At 38.6% G+C, this 20,217-nt stretch overlaps 1 pseudogene; it reads left to right on the forward strand.

Moving 5' to 3' along the window:
* Positions 1–327: 327 nt before the first annotated feature.
* LOC125094094 (eukaryotic translation initiation factor 3 subunit M-like) lies at positions 328–11,526 on the forward strand (annotated as a pseudogene).
* The last annotated feature ends 8,691 nt before the right edge of the window (positions 11,527–20,217 follow it).

A 20,217-nucleotide genomic window follows, 5' to 3' on the forward strand; every position in this document is an offset into this window, starting at 1 on the left:
AGAAACCTTCAGGTCAAGCAAAAAGGACAGAAGGTTGTTTTATCATTTATGGGTGTTTTTTCATCCATGGCCAACATATTGCTCTAAGTATGTGGGATACATCAGTAACCAAAACAGGTGAAAATCCAAATCGATGCACTTCTTTGATTTACATTCTGATTAAAAAAAAAACATTTCAGGAAAGGAAGTGGGAGCACATGAGCATTGTTAAACACCTAATGGATAGATGAATAGGTCTGTGCATAGATATATTATTATGCCAGAAATTGCCTAGGGAAAAAAAGAGAAGAGGAGGAAATATAATAAAAGCACAAAATGTTGAGTGGTGCGACCGCCATACCCAGGCTTTCAACATGAGCATCCCGGCCTTCATCGACATCAGTGAAGAAGATCAGGCTGCTGAGCTTCAAGCTTATCTGAAATCTAAAGGAGCTGAAATTTCAGATTAGAACTCAGAAGGTGGACTTTGTGTAGATTTAGCTCAAAACATTGAAGCCTGTGATGTATGTCTTGAAGGAAGATGATAAAGATGTTGAAAGTGTGAATGAACAGCAAACATGGTGTCTCTCCTACTGATCCCAGAAACGGATAAGCAAGGAGCTCTGACTGAAAGCCTGTGTGAAAAGCTGGTCACATTTTGGGAAGTTGAACACCCATCTCTGAGACCACAATTGCTAATCAACCTTTGCCATGGGATGGATAAGAACACTCCCATAAGATACACCATATACTGCAGCCTCTTTAAAGTGGCAGCACCTTGTGGGGCCATCCAGTGTATTCCAACTGAGCTGGATCGAGTTAGAAAATGGATTTCTGACTGGAACCTCACCTTTATAAAGACTCCTTTATGAGGCACTTGTGGATTCTAAAAAAAGTCATGCTGTTTCAAAAGTCACGGTGGAATTGCTAGGAAGTTACACAGAGGACGACGCTTCCCAGGCTTGTCTTGATGCCCACAGGTGTATTGTTACAAGCATTGAAAGATCCAAATGCATTTCTTTTTAAATCACATTTTTTAGTCAAATTTTTGGAAGGTGAGCTTATTCGTGATCTTTTCACCATTTTTGTGAGTGCTAATTGGCATCGTATGTCAAGTTTTACCAGAATAATAAAGTCTTCATTGAGTCACTTGGTCTATTAAATGAACAGAATATGGGAAAAATGAGACTGCTTACTTTTATGGGAATGGCAGTGGAAAATAAAGAAATTTCGTTTGACACAATGCAGCAAGAACTTCAGATTGGAGCCGATAATGTTGAAGCCTTTGTTATTGATGTAAGAAACAAAATGGTTCCCTGCAAAATTGATCAGACCCAGAAGAAAATAGTTGTCAGTCATAGCACACAATGGACATTTGGAAAACAGCAGTGACAACAACTGCATGACACACTAAATGCCTGGAAACAAAACTTGAACAAAGTGAAAAACAGCCTTTTGAGTCTTTCTGATGCATGAATTTTTACACTATATATAAAATTTTGTTCTTTTTAGAAAAAATCTAAATCACAGTAAAACAAACTGCAATTTGACTACAGTTTGGAAATTTACTGTCTTAATTTTACAAGAAATGTAAAAATTCACAGGTTTCAGAGGATACAAAGTAACCAGTTCCAAAGGGTCACTATCTATCTTGTATATTACATAAGTTGTGTTCTGCAAGGAAGGGGGTTAAAGGTGGAACAAGAGCTTTGATGAAAGAATACGTGGAGGAAAACAAATTTAATTTAGGGGAATTGGATGCCAACAGCCGTCTTAGCTATCTTAAATGAAACATTTGTAAAAATACAATAGTAGTAAAATTTTATCACATCAAAAGAAATTGGAAAAATAAGTATAACTGTAAAGCTTTAGGTGCAACATTTTGTTCTAGTCAAAACCGTATTACTGATATTTCAATTAAATCAGTTCACCACTGTGGGGATGGGGGGGAAGCACAAAATTTTGCAAAAAGTTTCGGGTTCGGGGCACCTGAGTGGCTCAATTGTTAAGCATCCACCTTCAGCTCAGGTCATGATCCCAGGGTCCTGAAATGGAGCGCCGCATCGGGCTCCCTGCTCAGTGGGGAGTCTGCTTCTCCCTCCCCCACTTCCCATGCTTGTATTCCCTCTCTTGCTCTCTCTGTGTCAAATAAATAAAATGTTTAAAAAAAAAAAAAAGTTCTGGTAGAACCAAAAAATGAAGCTACAGCTACTGCCAAGAGGGGGCAACAGAGAGTCACGGTCAGGGCTCCTACACTAGGCACAGGAGCTCCCTCGTTCTTTGGAACTAGATTAGTAGCCTGAAGCAGAAACCCCAGAGTACATTGAGCCCAAAGGAGTTGAAAGGATCACAGCATAAGCCACAAGTAGTTACAAAGGAAGCATATCAGGGCTCCCTGTGACTTACGGATTAAACCCAGGCTCCTGAGCAAGATAGACAATGTCCTCATGACCAGGACTCCATCCTCCACTTAGGTGTCAGCTCCTACCTATTCCCACCCTGGCAATGAGGAATTTGCCCTCTAGTTCCTCATACACACTATACCAAGTCACCTCCCTGCAAGTGAGCACCTGTTATTGCTCAGCTTATAATGGCCTGTCCACATTTATCAGACTAACTTCCCCTTCAGAATTTCAGCTCAGATATTTCCTCTCAAAAGTCCTCCCTGGCCTTTTTTTTTTTTTTTCTTTCTTTCTATGTGCCTTCCCCTACACTCCTGCTGTACCCTGTCCCCGGTATCTGCACTCCACTGTGATCATGCTGGGAGACCCCTGCCCTAGGCCCAAGCTTTCCACAGCTTTGAGCCTCCTCCCAATGGAGGAATCTTCAGGACCTGGTAAATATGCCCACCTAGGGCCCAGCCCATCCTTTCCAGATTATGCTCCAGATAATCTGACCCAGAATCCTCTATTCATATGGACTATAGCCCATGTCCAAGGACTTAAAGTGTGTACCCACAGGCTGAGAGGTGGCCAAAGGCCAACTGTGTCCACATGGATGCATACTGGACATTCAGACTAGAGTGTCCATGTGCAGGTTCCTGAGGCCCCACACAGTGTGGGGATAGCCAGGAATGGGAAGAGAAGGGATTTAGCTATAAAGATCAGCACTTTCTTTTGCAGCCATGCTTCTGTGTGGAACTCCAACTGGTCCCATAATTCTAGATTCAAAGCTGTCCATACAGGTGTATTAATCGATGTAGAAAGCTAGAACACATCTTACTTAGCAATGGTCTGTTCATTGGATTTATAAATTTCAAATCTTTAGATATATGGCAAATGGGATTCTTCCTTGCCCCAGGCCCTGTGTTATGGGTGGACATGTCTGTGTTTACATCTATCAGAACACTGACCAACATTTACTAAAATGTTCTTACTTGCAAGTTTGTCTCCCCCCATAAGGATGTGAGCTTCTAAAGGACAAGGATCAATTTTCTGTCCCAGTGGACTACATATGTGTCTAATGAAGAATAGATGCCCCAAATTCTAAGCTAAACAAAACTGAGAGGTTGAATAACAAGGACCAGTCAGAGCCACTGAGTCATGTTCAGAGTGAGAAAGAGGTCTTGGCATTGGTAGAGCTAAAGTTGGGGGCCCTCTGTCCAGAAGTCTCTTAGGAATATTTTACTCACACTAAAAATAGGATAATAAGTTTTAAAAAGAGATAAACCCTAAAGAGATAGAGGACAGTAATGGTTTTTATTCTTATCTATACTCTCGACTTTTCATACTAAAATGTGTGGTAAACAATAATGAAACAATCATAGCAACTATACAAAGCCTATAAGTTAAATCTCTTTGCCTAAGAAATTAACAAGTAAAACACAAAAGCAAGAATCTAGTAATCAACTTCCTATATAGTCAACACTATGCCTTCTGGCCAACATATAACTCCACGCCCACACTAGCTTCCACATGGTTAACATCAAAGATTCACAAGGAAGGGAGAAATAACAGGAAGCCAAACAGAGGTATAATAATATCCCACTCCAGACTCAAAAGGGTATCAAACTTCACCTTCTTCTTCTGTCTCTCTCTCTCTCTCCAACTATTAATACTCAAATCAAATTGTTTCTCACAAATATTTCTAAAGCAACTTCATTGTTCAAGGCTGTAGTCTATACACTTAAGATACAACACTTATTTAAAAAAGAAAAAAAAAACTGACACATTCCTTGCCTCTGTGAGTTTACATTCTATAGTAATGGGTGATTCTTGGCCTTAGCTATACACTGAAATCACCTAGGGGAGCTTTAAAATACGGATGCTCTAATGTAATAGGCTTAGAGTGTGTCCTTGAACTGGGATTGTTTTTAAAAGATGTCAGAAGTGTCTAGTGTGTAGCCAGGCTGGAAAATCACCAGCCTAATGGAAAACACAGATTCTTTTTTCAACAGTGAGAAAATTACAGTGGAGAGCAGAGAACTGAGACAGTAGATGGGTGGGGTAGTTAGAGGAAGAGCTACTACTAGGAAGATGAATGCTATCCAAGCATGTTCCAATGAAAAAGAGTGTGAATAATTAGAGAGAGAGAAATTGATGATGCAAGAGAGAAAAGGGAAGTTTTCCTGGGAAAAATCCTTGAGAAGGTGAGAGTGAGTGAGATCCAGAGGACAAGGGGCAGGATTGGCTATGAATAGAAGCAGGGGCACCTCAACCCATTAGAACAAGAAAGAGGGCAGAGCCAACAGGAGACTGGGTAGATTTGGTGGATGAAGATGGTGGTTTCCCTCTGATTGTTTCTATTGTCTCAATGAAGTATAAGGAAAGATCATCTGCTAAGACCTAGCAGGTATTGCATCTTATTAGGTTGGGAGAGAGGGACAGCACCTATGTTGAGGCAAGGACTTTGATTCTGGAATTTGAAGAGCCACTAGAAGACCAAGAGGGAAGGAAGCAAGGACTTTGGATAGACCCCCAGCCTTTTTTATGGTCACCAGATTCAGAAAAGAAAACTATTTTATCTAGCAATCCGGTCCCACCTCATCAGACTACAAAGGAAATGTGTATTCAGAACCCATTCCCCAGCTGGGGCACCCCAGATACCAGACTTCTCAGCAATGTGAAGAACCTAAGTGTGATCACCAAGATGCAGGACAGTGAGGGATGCCTCCATTCCTCACCACCATCACTGCCCCAAGGTCAGAGAAGGAGAAAAAGCCAAGGTATCTCTCATCCTTGGCCTCAACCACCATTCTCCAGCAGCATCAGAGACTCTGGTAATAAGGAGAAGAAAATCAAACTCTTCTCACTGCAGTATTTATTGTGAGCAGAGCTTCTACTCTCTGCTGCAGTCCCCTCATGATTTCCTGACTCAGAGCTTCTTGTGACTTGATTATGCTGATGAATGAACCAAAATGTTGTGATACAGTGTTAGAGCACAGGGCTTGAGTGAGATGCTCCTGGATTCATTCACTCCACAAATATACCAGGTGCATGCTTCACACTTCCATACGTTCTCTCCAAATCCACTCTCTATATTATGTATTACCTTTTCCATTTCACAGATAGGTAAAGGAAGATAGTGAGCTTAAGAAACTGGACTAAGAGGAGTATGTGGTAAAACCAGGAATAAAACCAAAGTCTATCTGACGCTAAGCTCTTGCTCCTAACCACTGTACCTAATTGCTCCTGGGTTTGAATCCTTGCCCTACCACTTACCAAATGTGCAACATCCAACTAAATATCCTCTCTGGGCCTCTATATCCTCATCTGTAAAGTGGGACTAATAGTATCTCTCCCTGTGTAGAGCCTAGCACCTGGTAGGCATTTAAAATGATATCTAGCATTTTTGTTATCACTGACTGTGCCATTTATTTACCCTCTTGGCTGGCACTGGCAATGAGAAGGAAGTATGGCAAGGAAACTACCTAGGTATTCATATCCATCAGGGTTCTCCAGAGAATAGAACCAATAACAATAGCGAGATGAAAGACAGATAGATAGGTAATAGATAGGTAGATAGAGGATAGATGATGATAGATGATACATAGATAGATAGATAGATACAGAGATAGATAGATAGATGATAGATAGATAGATAGATAGATAGATAGATACAGAGGTAGATTAGAAATAGAAGTAGATACCTCTGTATCTCTAGGGATACAGTGTCTATATTTATTTATAGATATAGATGAAAGAGAGATATTTATCATAAGTAATTGGTTTACTCAGTTATGGAGACCAGTAAGTCCCAAGACCTATAGGACAAGATGACAGTCTGGAGACCCAGGACAACTAATGCTTTAGTTCCAGTTCAAGGGCTAGTGGGCTCAAGAACTAGGAAGAACCATTGCTTCAATTCGAATCCAAAGGCAGGAAAAAGCTGACATCCCAATTCATAGGTAGTCAGGAATAGGAATTCTTCCTTACTGGAAGGAGGTTTAGAATTTTCATTCTCTTCAACCCTTTAATTGTTGAATGAGGCCCATCTACATCAGGGAGGGCAATCGGCTTTGCTCAGTCTACCATTTAAATGTTAATCCCATCCAAAAGCATCCTCAGAGAAACACCCAGAATGATATTTGACCCAGGTATGGGGGCAACCTGTGGCTCAGTCAAGTCAACACATAAAATTACCCATCACAGTATTCACCCAGGAGAAGTTGTGATAAAGAAATGGTAACTGGAGGGGCACCTGGGTGGCTCAGTGGGTTAAGCTGCTGCCTTCGGCTCAGGTCATGATCTCAGGGTCCTGGGATCGAGTCCCGAATCGGGCTCTCTGCTCCGCAGGGAGCCTGCTTCCCTCTCTCTCTCTCTCTCTGCCTGCTTCTCTGCCTACTTGTGATCTCTGTCTGTCAAATAAATAAATAATAAAATCTTTAAAAAAAAAAAAAGAAATGGTAACTGGAAATCAATATTTTAGTCATTCTTGATTTATTGACCTAACTAATTCTTTTTCATACCCTCAGGTTATGGAGAACAACACATTTCACTTATTAAGATTTATATATGTCCATGATAAAACACTTTGTTTCAATACAGAATGGCCATTGAAATGGATTTCAAATGAATTAATTTCACTTATAGAAAATAAAAGAGCATATGTCCCTTTTAAAAATAAAATATCTGCAACCAACTTTCGGTTACTCTGCAAACCATTTATTCCAAAGAAAACCAGCACCATTAAAAAGCCCTTCTTTGTTCTCCTCCATCCCTCCACTCCTTTGTGGAGAATTGGAAACACATGTCCCCACAAAAACTTGTGCACCAGTGTGCATAGCAACACTATTTATAAAAGCCAAAGGATGGGGAAAACTCAAACCTCCATCAACTGACAAATGGATAAACAGAATGTCATGTATCCCTACAACAGACTATTACTCCATCATAAAGAGGAATTTCACACATGCTTCATAGATAAACCTCAAAAACATTACGCAAAGTGAAAGAAGCCAAACACGAAAGGCCACATACGCTGTGATTCCATTTATATGGAACATCTAGAATAAGCAAAATATAAAGACAGAAATTAGATTAGTGGTTGCCAGGCACAGGAGGGAGGGAGGGAGGAATAGGAGTGACTGACAATGGGCACAGGTTTCTTTTCGGCATGATAAAAAAATTCTGCAATTAGAGGATGATGATGGATGCCTAAATTTGTGAATATAGTGTAATCTCTGAATTAAAATGCAAAAAATGATTTTTATCTCAACCTTTTTAAAAAAATTATCTATTATACTTGCCCTCCTTAAGGTGGTATATATTTGAAAACATTTAAGTATAGAAATGATTTCGGGAGATAAGAAGATTCAGAACACAAATCTTTCTTCTAAACCCCAATAAAATGTATCTAAGCTGATTAAGAACCACATCCAGGAAACAATATGGGGTGTTAAAATTTGTTTTGTTTAATGTTCTCATTCTAAAAGGACACTCAGAGTTTAGTTTAATAATACTGGAAGACTTCAGGGTCACACTGACATGAATTCAATTTTAAAAATTCAATCTTTGGTTACTGGAGAAAAAAGTAGCAGGTCTGGCACAGAAAACACTGCCCGTAGTTCTAAGGAGCCTCCTAGCTCCTGAGACACTTTTCCCAGAGAGCAGGAATGAGTAGGAAACTCACCTAGCACACCAGAAGCAATGACTGGCACAAGGCAGAAGTAAACAGCACTGGGCACTTTATTAGAAAATGTGTCCTTTCCAAAATTTCAGTTCAATTTCTCAGGTGGAACAATTGAACTGCTGGACAACTCTCCATTTGAACCGAAATACCCAATCCTTGGAGAATTGCCCATTATCCTCAATTCTGGCGGGAACAATGAAGGAGGCTGTGGAAACAGCACACCATATCTGATCAAGTACATGGTGACCTGTCCATCTGTGGAAGCAAAGGATATTTCTTTCTAAGCCTCTTTTCACTGGCAATGCTTTGAATATTTTGCTCTGAAGTAACCAATTCTATAGGTTTTCACCAAAAGCATATGGCCTTTATTTCTCTCTGGTATCTGTGATTCTGTGGAAAAAAAAAAATGTGTACAACTGTCCGCCTCTACTGTATCTGCACATACACTGGTTTTCATTTCAGTGAGGCAATTAATGCCTTAAAAACAAGAGTAAGCATGTGATTTCTTGCTTCATGAGCATATAACCATTTTTGGCTTTTCTTCTATTTTTGCATTACAACAATAACAAAAAGCCCAGTGTGGTAGGGACCACTCTGAAAGAAGCCTATGGAGGGCTGCAATCCCATGTGTGTGCCATTAACTAATTCTGTGACCTTGAGCAAGTCATTTCCCTTCTCCAAGTCTCAATTGCTTTTGCTATAAAATCACGGACATTAAGTAGATGTTCTCTGGGTCTGTTTGACGGTCACCATGTTATGAGTTTAATGCTGCATTTTGTCTCAGTGGATGCACACACTGGTTCAAGCCATGTGGCCAGTGGCCTGCAGGAGGGGTATACTTTTGTTCTGCTTCCAGTCACTGTTGGTTTTGCTCTGCTGCATCCCTTTCAGTGATGATAGCAGCTTGGAGCCTCATGTGTTCTTCAAAATGAAGGGCTCAGAGTTGCTTTTGCAAGGAGGGAAGGAGGACGGATCCTGCCATTTGGCTAGAGGATGGAGTTCCCTCTACAGAGTTGGGTCAGACTTCAGTGGAGCAACTTGGAGAATTGTTGTGAGCAAATTTGAAGCCCCAAGAGCCCAGGTCAGACATCCCAATTACCTTGGAATCCCCCTTCCAAAGACTCTCTTTCCACAGCTGGATTTCCAAGCACGTTTGAATTCTATAGCTTCAACTCTCCATTGGATGATATCACTTAGGGATCCTTCTAAGGTCTCATATTCAACATCTCTGAAATTGAGCTTACTTTCCTTAACCATATCAAATTGGTTTACCAGTCCCCGACTTCACCCTTTGTGCATATCTCAAGTCTTTCCTCCTCTCCATCCCCTCAATGCTCCATATTTCCACCTGCACTGCCCATCACCTGGTCTGCAGCTTTCTAACAACCCCACCTCTGACAGTCCAGCTCTTCTTTCGTCCTGCTGCCAGAATCAACTTCCCAAAGTATAATTTCAATCCTGCCACTCACCTTCAGCCATCTCTCACAAACGAACAAAATTCAAGTTCCTCTTTGCAATCATCAAGTCCCCTCACCATCGGCCTCCATCCACTTCTCCAAATAGCCCACAGTCATTGCAAACACCTGAGATGATAGGTCTTCCCCACCTGGAATTTCCCCCTCTTGGTCTCTGCAGGAACAAACTACCTTTCCTATTGGCCTCTTGGATTCTTTCTTCTTCCCATGAGTAGAACAAAATCTCCCTTCTCTGAAATCCCAATGGAACCTCTTCCATACTCAGTGTATGGTATGTACCCTTTATGCCCTTGGATTATAATTATCGCTGTGCTTATTTTATCCTCATTTCAAGATGAAAGCTAATTTTGTGCTTGTTTCTCTCCTCTGCCCCACAACTTCCTTATGGGAAAATCACTGACAAGAAAGAACTCAATATCACAAATATATGACTGATCAGAGCCCTGACTAGTTTTCTTTAGTACATCACCTGAATTCTAAATATGGGTACATTTAATAATAGTGTACATTTATAAAATCATGAAAGGTAAACCAAATCACTTGCTACAATTGGGAGGGAGTTGCTATTTTTTTAAAATTGTTGATGGAAGTATAGCCACTGAGTATTATTTTCTTTGGTTGATATTAAAACGACCTATTTGGTAGGTGTAACACTGGTCTACAGAACCAGAAGCACAATTAAATATCAAAGATTTATTTGATATTATGTTAGCTTCTTCTGTCCCTTAACTAGAATTTTCTTAAAAGTACATTTTAATCCAAAGCTTCCAGCACCACTAGATTTGTGTAGGAGTTTTGATTTGAGGATTTATAGCCCTCTGAAGAGAAAGGAAAAGTAAATAACAGTGGATCATAAATTACTACTTTGCCAGAAAAAGTATCTATAAGACATTTTCCATATTAAGCCCCTATTTTATAAGTAAATAGTCCAGAGAGTGATTGCTTAAATATTTAATTATAAGAAAATCAGAAAGGGAGGGGCGCCTGGGTGGCTCAGTGGGTTAAAGCCTCTGCCTTCGGCTCAGGTCATGATCCCAGGCTTCTGGGATCGAGCCCCACATGGGGCTCTCTCCTCAGCAGGGAGCCTGCTTCCTCCTCTCTCTCTGCCTACCTCTCCGCCTACTTGTGATCTCTGTCTGTCAAATAAATAAATAAAATATTTTTAAAAAAAAAAGAAAATCAGAAAGGGAAAATAAGAATTCAAAATATCTTTTTTCTTCCCACATTTTCTCCTACCATACTTTAAAAAGTATTTCTCATATACAATAATGCTACATAAAAATAAAATTAAACAACATAACTCGGTTTATGAGTACAATGTCTAACAGTGAGATCCTCTATCTACATCATCATATGTATTACCCCAAAACCAACACATTTTTCCTGTTTTTAATATGCTATCATTCAGTTAATATTTACTGAGAGCCACACATATGTCCTATTCTGTTCTAGATGCTAGGATATCGTAGAGAATAGTGCAGAGAAAAATCACAACTCTTAGGAAGTTCATATTCTATTTGAAGGGGGACAGAAAATAAGCAAGAAAGTGAGGAAAGAGAAGAAACTCATAGTGGCAAACACTACGGAAGAAATTAAGAAGGGTGTTGGGAGGGACAGTGACTGTCTAGTAGCTACTGATAGGGAAGTCAGGAAAAAGTCAATCTAATTGACAAGAAGAATCAACCGAGCTACAATCTGGGAGGAGAGCATTCCAGGCTGGGAGAACAACTAATACAGAGCCTTCAATCCAGCATAAACTTGAGTGTTCAAGGACTGGGAAGGAGGCCAAGGCAGCCAGCAGAGAAAGAGTGAGAGAGAATCACAGGTGGTGGAATTTTAGGAGTCTAGAGAGCTGAGGTTATGCAAAACCCCATGTTAGTCATGGCAGTAATTTCCTATTTTATTCTAATTACAATCAGAGAGAACTAAAATTTTAAACAGTGTGTACAATTTGTGCACTATTTTAAAAGAGTGCTTTGAATGTTGTATAGGGGGAGAATAGATTGAGGGAAAAGTAGGAATAGAAGTGATTAGGAGACTATATTCAGGCACAGTGTGAAGCTGACTTGGATTTAAACAGAAACAATGGGCGTGGTGAAATGGGATCAGATTGGGAATATTTCTAATCCTGTGCATGGGGCACATGAAGGGGGTTTTGGCCTAACAACTGAGTGAATGGTGATGTCACCTATTGAGAAGGAGCAGATGTGGGGATGGGAAAAAAAATCAAGAATTCCACTTTTAATATACTAAGCTGTAGGGAGCCATTAAACAGTAAAGTGGAGACATCACGTAAGCAGGTAAATTAATGAGCCACACACCGTGCGATTTTAGGATTTGCAGTTCATTTCCTAAAATGTATACGACCTTCCTATGGATATCTGGCATACACTCTCATTATTTTCTATTAGTCTCCTCCCCAAAGCCACTGGTGGAACTTCTTTAGAGATAAATGCACTACTGCTTTCTTCTTTATACCCATCTCCTCAGAAACATGGCAAAGGCTAACATTAAGAAGAATGCAAATTTTGTTGGTTACCTAAAATGGAAAAATTTCTTAATTTTCCCTAAGGCATAAATAGCAATACCCTGCTGAGTCTATTAATTTACCTTAATTTACTCTTCCCTGATTTTTAAAACACTCCTCTCTTTTCCCAAAGAAGTATAAAAGAGGGTCTTAGTAAAACCTACATGACATAGGTCAAAATAGTCTTGTATCACTAGCACTTGAGAATACATTGAAAATAAAATAGATGTTGATTACATTAAGGAGCCAATGATAATAATCTATATTTACATGTATTTGGAAACTAATTTTTATTATCATCAAATTCAATAATTTCTCAAAGATCTTGAGGCATTCCAACTAACTTGTCAAGTCAACCCACACATATACAAATGAGGCTATGTAATTAGGTGAACAGGGCCAAGGATGGTGAATTAATTAACCCAGGGCATTGTGTAAAATCATATTTTCCATGACATACATAGTCTTAAGTGAAAAAATACCAGATCTGTCCACATATATGGTTTCCAATAGGCAGCTGGAAACAGAGAATTCAAACCTAACTGAAAGGTCAGGGATAAAAAGAGAGACTTGGAGACAACTCAAGACTGACCAGAACATCAGATCCAGGCTCATGGTGCACTTGCTCTGTGATGCCCTTGCTTGCTCTACTAGACAAATGTGATTAGAATTCACCTGCCCAGTAATTCACAGGGGAAAGAGTGCTAGTGAGGGGAACCCTGGTGACCAACAGGACTAGTTTATAATTGTTCCAATTGACAGGGCAAGTGAATAAACATCTTCCTGTCTCCCTGATCATTGCTACAGTGAGCAGGAGCACACATGAGAAACGCAATGCAAGTGTGTGTGATGTTGATCTGTGCACAGAAAACAGAGATCACCTCCAGAAAGCAACTAATGAGAAGAAAGGCCAATGATTCACTTAGATGGAGGAAAGAAAGAGTAAGGAGAGGGCCAGCAAGTTTTTGGCAAATGGAGGCGTTTTGTTCCTTTCGGTAAACTTTCAGTTTGTGTGACTTGTACTTTGCCAACTTTTAGTTCCAAAATGATAAGCCAAAAGCTCATGAATCTATTAAAATAAATCTTTTATTCTTAAAGAAATATTATTAGTCTAAGCTTTCAGAGAAAAAATCCATTTTACAATGACACAATATAAAATAAATATACTCTTCTAGTAGTAGATATGTAAAAACTCACTGATCTTTTCCAGATGCATCTAACAAGATAATGGCTAGCCATACTTTTGCTTTCCAAAGACCCAGTGTCAAGAATATTTGCCTCCTTACAAGTTTTCTGGTTAAATGGCTCATTAAGGCTGGCTCCAATTACATTTTATAGTAAAAGTTGAAGAAAAAATATAGGGCTTGAGATATTCTTTTTTCATACCTAATAAAAACACAAATACTGGGACCCCACCCCAGGAACTCTGACTCATTAAGAACGAGCCTCGGAAACCTCATCAAGCTCTCTGGTTACTTCTAATGAATCTGAAACTGATTTTCCTTTAGACCACACTAAGAAACATTTGTTTTGATTCATGAACTTGAAGTTTTAGGGACCTTAGATATCATCCTATAAAGTTTAATTGGCTTGTTTTACAAATGATTAAACCGAAGCACAAAAAGTTTCAGTGCTTGCCAAAGTCAGATACTTATTACTAACAAAAGTCTCTTAACTCCAATGCCAGAGTTCCCATGTGGGGTTTCTTCCTGCACAGGACCTGGAGCACAGTGGGACAAAACTAAAATAGTAAACTTACTTGATCAATACAGCCTCCACAGGCTACAGAGAAGTAGGAGGATAGAGTCTGAGAATTTCATCACTACTCACAGATAAGCAGCCATTTTAAATGGGCAACCAAATGAATGGCAAGTTTGTAGTGATATGCCCCATCTTTTAAAAAATAATAAAAATAAATCTTTATCTTTAAACCCAAAGGACTTTCACATAACATCTTACCGAGTCTCCCCAAAATTCCATGAGACTTAGAGACTGTCTCCCAAGACTGACTCCCATGACTCCTTGGAGATATAAAGGCTCCAGAGAGTCTTATTCCCATTACACAGACAAGGAAAATGAAGCTCAAAGAAATCAAATATTATGGAATTACAGCGTGGACATATTTAATATTCTGCAGTTCAACAGGTACAATTTAGCTAAATAAGAAAGAGAAGCATTTTCTGAAATACCATGGGCTATTAGTTTTCCAGTACACTCAGTGAGGATGTGCACAAAATGGAGCAAGAAAGGGGACACGTCAGCCTGTCCTTACTCAGTCTCAGGCCCCCTATGCTTCTCGTAGAATAAGCAATTCTCTTCACTGAACTTCACTGAAGCTAATGTTTAGATACACATTTTTATACTTCATTTTCACTATCCACAAACACTATTGCTGCCTCCGGTGTCTGCCCAAAAAAGTAGTGGTCTGGTTCCAATAGGAACCTGGTTCGTTGAGGTCATTCAGAAATGCTGAACTGATCTCCAGGTAGGTGGACATTTCCTAGAGAGAAGGCCTACTGGCTGAATTATACACTACACACTCCACCCCTACTCATCCAACCACCCCCCATCTTGACACAGAACGTGATCCCATTCGATCTAGACCATCAAGATCTGAGAAAAAAAAATTTTCGGGGTGCCCAGGTGGCTCAGTCATTAAGCGTCTACCTTCAGCTCAGGTCATGATCTCGGGGTCCTGGAATAGAGTCCCACATTGGGCCCCCTGCTCCGTGGGGAGCCTGTTTCTTCCTTTGCCTCTGCCTCTCTCTTTCTCTCTGTCTTTCATGAACAAAAAAATAAAATCTTAAAAAAAAAAAGAAAGAAAGAAAATTTTTTCAAGCTGAAAACCACTGAACTAAAATCCTAAAGGGATTTTTTCTTTTAGGGATTGTATTAACCATTTGGAATTTTGCTTTGTATGTTGATTTTAGGACTTCCCTATTGATACCCAACTAAAAAAAGTAGGCTGGTTAAACCTGTATTTTCAGATTTAAAATCCAGCCATCAAGGCAACTAAACAAATGCTAAAAATATAGCTTGTAAGGAAATCAGATAATAACTCCTAGGAACCACTTAAATATTGTCTTAGTTTGGATAACCCCAGAGGCAGGTCTAAAATAAGTAGTCTGTATGGGAGTTACACAGGGAGAGGTAGGAGGTCAGACTGAGAAAGGAGATAGACAATACAAGATGCATTCAGGAGCATCTTGTGAGAAATGCTTTGAGAGATCTCTGGAAAATGGGTAGAACCTAACTCAGAGTTGTCCCACCAGAAGGGCAAAAGCTGGGGTTCTTATTAACCGAGTCCTATTTGGATATTTGTTAAAGTTTGTAGTCAGGACATTTGTTTCCCTGCCCCACCTGCAAGGCCAGCTACACTTCTACCATGACAGAAATAGAAAGAGCTGGTATTTGCAGAGAGAGGCCACCGGCATGCATGAGGATAATGATGCTTAGGGGATATAGAGGAGGGGCACTGACAGCACTGTACATTTAATGAAATAGACAGCAGCTGTTAAAAATGATGTGCCCATGACAGCTGATAGGGAAGATAATCATGGAGTATACAATGAAAGAAACAGGTTACAAAAAATAAGACATGTTTATGAAAAAAAAAAGAAGTTCCTTATATGCATATGTATGCATAGAGAAAAATTGGAGAAACATACAACAAAATAAATCATAGTTATCTTTGGGTGGCAGGACCACAGTTGTTGTTAATTACCTCCTTCATGTATATTAGTATTTCTAGGTTTTCCACGCTGAACATGCATTGTATTAGTGATAGGAGGCACATTTTTTTAAATAAAAGAAATGGAGGGATGCCTTTGTGGTGAGGTCTATCCAATCACGAAGGAGTATGTGAATCCTTGAAGCATTGGAATCTAAGGTGGAAAGTAAACAGAGAAAGCAGGATACAAAGAAGCCCTTACTTCAAGAGATCCACACCTGCTGTTCTAGACAAATGTGATTAGTGTTCACCCACTGAGTAGTATACAGGAAAAAGCAGGATTTATCCAGAGTTGTTGTAATTAACACAGCAAAAGAAAAGACATTTCCCTATTTCCCTATTACTGAAATAAATGGGAGTAAAAGTGGGATACAAATAAAAGTATTTGTGAGTTTGATGAAAACAAAACAGAGATCAACAATGAAGAGGTTCGGTACCCCCGACCATGATGGGAAAGAGTGAGAACTTTTTGCAAGTGGCCCAATTGCAACTGATAAGAGAACAACTGATGAGAAGAAAGGCTATGAATTGGACCCAGTGAGCGAATGCAAAAAGTAAGGCCACCTAAGTTAAATCTCTATTTTTTTTGTCTCTAGTTCATATTTTCAATTGAGTTTTCCCTCACCACTGTTTTATGAATAATTCCTTTGCTGGTTCTAATTTTCTGTTAAGCTAATCCATTGAGTTCTTAATTTTAATTATATTGTTATTCTTCAAGAATTTCTCTTTTTCAAATTCATTTGTCATTTTTTGTAGTCTCTTGCTCTTTGTTCATATTGTCAATCCTTTGTTTTATTTCCTTATATATTAATCATACTTATATTCTGGGTTTAAATATGTATTTTTGAATTTTTTTGTTTGTTTTTGCTATCTAATTTCTCTTCTGGATCTCACTTACTATGCCATATATTCTTTTGATTCTCTTTTTTGTTTCATTTTATTATGTTTTTTAAGGCAGTAACATTAAATCATGTTTCTTATAATTAACTATAAAGCTATTGTATGAAGCCAACAACCTATTAGAGTAGATTTGTGTTTGCTTCTGCTAGCAACCTAAGGCCAGACCAACCTGGAACCATTTTTGTGTCTGTCTTGAGGGGTTTGGACTGTAAACCCATGAGAAGGCCAACATGTTTTTATAAATTCTCAAGTAATATTGCTTTACCTCCATCCAGTAACTATATTTCAGACAGGCAATTTTTTTTCCATCTTAATTTGAGGAGAGTCATGTGTACAAATTGATTTCTGGTTCACTTGAACTTAAATGGGCTGCTTTTTCAACATGTGTGAGGTCACCTATGTTAAAGAAAGGCAAAGACCAACAGAATAAATCCTCAGTTTATTTTACCTGACATGGAGACAATAACCAGTGAAAAGCCTCAATGAATGGATCTATGAGAGATGAAAATCTGATTTTTTTTTATTTCCAGAAAGTTCATTATAGTTAGACTAAACATGAAGTTTGTGCCTTGAATTAGGTAGAAAAATCCATAAAGTATAGCCAGTTGATTTCTTTTGTGTATTCTGGAAAGAATTTTCAATTAGGCTTATTGGGGTTACTATTATATTGAATAATTTACCAGTATTGGCTGGTGTATTGAAGTCAGCATTGTTATCAGCATCAAATGCTCAAAAACACTATGGTAAAAAACAGCAATCAGTTTTTATATCTCCCAGGCAAAGACTTTGCAAATGGAAAAAAAAAAATGTCACTGGATCCCCATCTTGAGCAAGTGTTGAGCCCCTCAAGGCCATCAAAACAAAAATATTCCTGGGGCTGGGAGCCATCCAAGATGGCAGCATAGGAAGATCTTAAATTCGTCTTCTCCATGGACATACTGAGTCTACAGCTACATATGGAACAACTCCCTCTGAAAGAGAACTGAAAGCTAGCTGAACAGCTCATTTGCAACAAATGATAAAAGAGCCCTAATGAGATGAGTAGAAGAAAAGATGCAGTCTCACCAGAAACTCTACCATACCCACAATCAGAAGGGATCTCATAAATCCAGAGCTTCTCCCTAAGGAACAGTAGTTTGTGCCTCACATCAGGCACCCCAACCAGAGAGACAAGCACCAAAGAGACAAGCCTCCAAAATGTCTGGCTTATGCTTAGAAAACACAAAAGGCTGTAAGGAACTAAGATACTGTTCCTAAAGAGATAGCACCAGAAGCACTCACCCTAGGGCTTAGGACAAAAGCAGCAGATTGAAAAGCGACTACACTATATGTGAGGGGGATTCATTTGCTCATTCTACTAGAGGGGCAGGAACTGTTGGGACTCTCTCTAAGGATGGAGGTGTTCACAGGTGCCTTTATTGCACTCTCCCTCTACCTTGAAAGTGCTAGTGAGCCCCTCATCCCTCATCTCCCATTGTCCTGTTGAGGTTTATAGGACATGTCCTGACCCTGCACTCTCCCAGTGCCTCATTAAAGCCAGCAAGTGTGCATGGTTCACACAGGGAATATGCTTTGATCGCCTGGCTCTGGTGGCCAATAGGCTTATGTTTCTGGGTAACAACTGGAGACACCATTTTTGGCAAACTACCACACAAAGAGCAGACTGAAACACATCCAGTCTATCTGTGAAAAAGGGCTATTTACTTGTTCTGGTGCTTTAGCCTAAGGAGCAGACTTCAGGTTTGTCACACATAGAGGGTACAAATGCATTCTCAGGAAACATGGGCTGGGGGAGGCCATCTTTGCCCATGCCCTTGGCCTTGATACAGCACATTGTACCTCTCAAAAAGGAGCTTATACACGCATCTGAATTAATCACTCCTAAAGCCAGTATGAAGGCTTAAATACAAAAGTATTAAAAATAACTATAACTATTATAATTAGTTAAGGGATACTTAAAATACAAAAATGCAAAATGTGACATGAAAAACATAAAACGTGGGGCAGAGGAGTAAAAATGTAGAATTTTAAAATGTGTTTAAACTTAAGTTGCAATCAACTTAAAATAGACTGTTATATATAGGCTGTTATGTGATCTTCATGGTAAACATAAAACAAAAAAATATACTAGATACACAGAAGATAATGAGAAAAGAATGTAGGCATAACACTAAGGAATGTCATTAAGCCACAGAGAAGAAAGAAAGAAAAAAAGGACAGAAATTACCAAACAACAAGAAAACAACAAACTGGCAATAAATACATAAATAATTACTTCAAATGTAAATGGACTAAAGTCTCCAATCAAATGAGATAAAGTGGCTGAATTGATAAAAACAAAACGAACAAACAGCAAAAGGTCTATCTATATGCTTCCTACAAAGGACTCACTTTAGATGTAAAGACACACACAGATTGAAACTGAAAAGATAGAAAAAGATGTACCATAAAAATGAAAATCAAAAGAAAGCTGGGGTATGTGCGTATATATATTTGTGTGTGTATGTACTATATACATATATATACACACAAATATATATATGTATATATTTGTGTGTATATATACAATTTTGTGTGTATATATACACACACATATATCTGAGATATATATATACATATATTAGACAAAACAGACATTAAAGCAAAGACTAACAAAAGACAATGAAGGGGATTATATAATAATAAAGGGGAAATCAAATAAAAGTGTATAGCATTTGCAAATACTTATGCACCCAACATAGAAGCACATAAATATACAAATTATATTACAAAATATACAAAATTAATATACAAAATATATTAACAGACCTAAAGAGAGAAATTTAAAGTCTCCTACTACTTTAGCACCATACTTACATTGATGGATAGATCATCCAGACAGAAAAGCAACAAAAAAATAATTGGCCTTAAATGACACAAAAGACTAGATAGATTTAATAGATCTATACAGAACATTCCATCAAAAAGCAGCAGAACACACATTGTTCTCAAGAGCATGTGGAACATTCTTTAGGATCAATCATATGTTAGGCCATAAACCAAGTCTCAATAAATTTAAGAAGACTGAAATCACATCAAGCATCTTTTCCAACCACATTTATATGAAACTAAAAATTAATTACCAGAAGAAAACTGGAAAACACACAAATATGTGGTGATTAAATAACATGTTCATTAGCATGTTGTTGACCCAACCAATGGTCACAAAGAAATTAAGGAGGAATAAACAATATTTGAGACAAATGAAAACAGAAACACAACATACCAAAATCTATGGGATGCAGCAAGGCAGTTCTAAGAGGAAAGTTCATTAACATCAATATATAACATCAAGAAACAAGAAATACCTCAAATAAATGATTTTACTTTATACCTAAAGAAATCAGAAAAAGAAGAACAACTGAAGTTCGAAGTTAGTAGAAGGAAGAAAATAACAAACATTACAGCAGAAATAAATAAAATAGAGATTAAATAGATAATAGAAAAGATCAATGAAACCTAGAGCTAATTCTTTGAAAAGATAAAACAAAATTGAA

The sequence above is a fragment of the Lutra lutra genome, chromosome 2, assembly GCF_902655055.1.
Source record: "Lutra lutra chromosome 2, mLutLut1.2, whole genome shotgun sequence".
NCBI lineage: Eukaryota > Metazoa > Chordata > Mammalia > Carnivora > Mustelidae > Lutra > Lutra lutra.